Raw genomic sequence first — 2,795 nt, 5'->3', positions numbered from 1 at the left:
TTTTATATTCTAAAAAAAAAAAAAAAAATGCTATTCATTCGCTACTTTCCCGCTATTTTCGTAATTACTAGCGTCCGAAAACATTTTTTCTCTCTTAATCATCTTTTCTTTCCTTTTCTATTCGTCCAAAACATAATACTCTTATTGCCTCTCTGTGTATAAAAAAAAAAAAAAAAAAAAAAAAAAAAAAAAAAAAAAAAAAAAAAAAAAATAAAAAAAATCACAGTTATATATCGCGTTCATAACCGACGTTGAAATTGGGTTGGTTATCATAGCGGCGATTCCACTGCATGCAATTATGCTCACTGACTTGCAATGTTGCTCAAGCATGCAATCCGCATTCATCACCCAGATCATTCCATTAGAAAAAAAAAAAATATATATTATACTGATTTTTTTGTTTAAAAAAATCATACTTGACATAATAACATAAATAATAATGAAGATCATTCCATTAGAAAAACAAAATTATTGTAAAAAATATCATAATACCTGACAAAATAAAATATAAAATGATATACATCCATGTACACATAAATAATAATGAAAAAAATAAAAAAAATCGTAATAGAATGAATTAAAATATACGATAAATGTGGAGAAAAAGGAGGAAGAGATAATATTTCGCTCTCCCTTGCATCTCTCTTTTCTTCTCATTCTCTCTTTCTCTCTTTCTCCTTCCTCGCTAGATCTCTTCTTAACTTCCCTTCGAATAAATCTCAGTCGATGGTCTATAGGATTCTTGTATGTATATCGAATCATATTGTTAAGATTTTCATACATACACATACATACACACACACACACACACACACACAAACAGGTATGCAAAAATTGATAGTCTACTTCCCTTCCTTTCTCTCTCTCTCTCTCTCTCTGTCCCTCTCTCTTTCTCTCACTCCTACTCTCTCTCTCCCTCCCTCTCTCTTTCCCTTCCTCTTCCTCTTCCTCTCCCAACCCCAATATCTCTCCCAATTCCACTCTCTCCCTCTCCCACTCTACTCTCTCTCTCCCTCCCTCTCTCTCTCTCCCTTCCTCTCTCCCTTCCTCCTACCCCTCCTCACGTGATAAACAATGCATGTGGAACAAGTCTTAAAAACACACCTGATTTTTAGTCCCAAGTTTCATCCCATTCTTTTCCTTTCCCGAAGTTCCGAAAAAATATCAAAATCACATTTTTTTTCTTTTAACCACTTTCGTGACTGAGATACTGCACGTGAAGAAAATTCATGAATAGGTATCTTGTGAATGGATGATCCTGTTAAGAGGAAAGAAAGAAAAAAAAAAAAAAAAGAAAAAAAAAAAGAAAAGAAAGAGAGGTAGAAAGAACAGGCAAAAAAAAAAAAAAAAGTAAAACGAACTCTGAAGGATGTATCCAGATTTTTTTTGTTTTGTTTTGTTTTACTTATTCTTTGTTTGTTTGCATACTTGTGTCTGTGTGTCTGTCTGGCTGTGAGGTTGTCTTTGAATGTGTGTCTGTTATATCTCCCTCTCTATCCATCCCCATTCTCGATTTTTTTCCACTGTCCCAATCCGCATCTCTCTCTCTCTCCCTCTCTCCCCCTCCCTCTCTCCCTTCCTCCCTCTCCCCCCCTCCACCCCTCCCACCAACCCACCATCCCTAACCTCTCCCTCCCTCCCCATACCATCCCTAACCTCTCCCTCCCTCCCACCATCCCAAACCTCTCCATCCCTCCCCCTCTCCCACCATCCCTAACCTCTCCCTCCCTCCCATCCCCACTCCCCCCCCAACCCCCCCCCCCAAAAACCCCACGAATCCTCATCCACAGGATCCGATCGGAGTCTCCAATCGAATCAAAGCTCGCCAACGAAAATAACTCCACGGGATCGAAAATCCCTTCTTCCGAGACACCAAGTCGAGTGCCTCTTAATGGGTTCTGTCGAGGCGAGGGGCGCCCGTTACCTATTTCTTGTAATAGGGAGGGACAGACAGACGGGAGGGGGAATAGGGGGATGGGGGGGAGGGAGGGAGGGAGGGAGATTGGAAGAGAGGGAGAGAGAATGGGAGGGGTGGATGGAGAGGGGTAGGAGAGAAAGAGAAAGAGAAAGAGAAATGGAGAAAAAACAAAACAAAAAACAGATGAAGACAGAGAGAGAGAGAGAGAGAGAGAGAGAGAGAGAGAGAGAAAGTGAAAGAACGGAAAGGGGCGAGGCAGAAACAGAATAAAAATCCATTTTTCTTTTTCTTTTTTATCTTAATCCAGCCGGACGGACCGCCATTCGTGACACGGGAGGCGAAGGAACCTCTAAACTGAATTGGCTCCCATGCAAAGCTTCAACCCCCCCACCCCCCCACCCGGTAACCCCCTCCTTACCCTCCTACCTCCTTTACCCTCTCTACCCCCCGTACCCTATCCCTACCCCCCTTACCCTTCCTACCCCCGTAACCCCCTCCTTACACTCCTACCCCCGTACCCTCCCTACCCCCCTGTACCTCCTCCTTACCCTCCCTACCTCTTCCTTACCCTTCCTACCCCCTCCTTACCCTTCCTACCCCCTCCTTACCCTCCTACCCCCCGTACCCTCCCTACCCCTTCCTTACCCTTCCTACCCCCTCCTAACCCTTCCTACCCCCTCCTTACCCTCCCTACCCCCCCGTACCCTCCCTACCTCCTGTACCCCCTGTCTGGCCTTTGACTGTCTGTCTATGTCTCTCTCTGTCAGTCTGTGTCCTTTTCTCTTGCTCACTTTGTCTCTGTCTGCCGGTCTGTGTCGGTGTAACTTGTCTTCTTTCTGTATTTTTCTTTTTTTTTTACTCTCTCTGTCTCTCATCC

General features: G+C 43.4%; 1 protein-coding gene across 1 annotated transcript in view; it reads left to right on the top strand.

Annotated features, from left to right (window-relative positions):
• LOC122260742 (cytosolic carboxypeptidase 1) overlaps positions 1–2,795 on the top strand; it is a 40,757-nt gene that overhangs the window by 37,524 nt on the left and 438 nt on the right. The gene's annotated exons all lie outside the window — the stretch shown is intronic.

This window comes from Penaeus japonicus, unplaced genomic scaffold (genome assembly GCF_977035675.1).
Source record: "Penaeus japonicus unplaced genomic scaffold, GWHDUDI00000001_assembly GWHDUDI00000011, whole genome shotgun sequence".
NCBI lineage: Eukaryota > Metazoa > Arthropoda > Malacostraca > Decapoda > Penaeidae > Penaeus > Penaeus japonicus.
The sequence above is the reverse complement of the archived record's forward strand: the minus strand, read 5'-3'. Positions and strand labels throughout refer to the sequence as shown.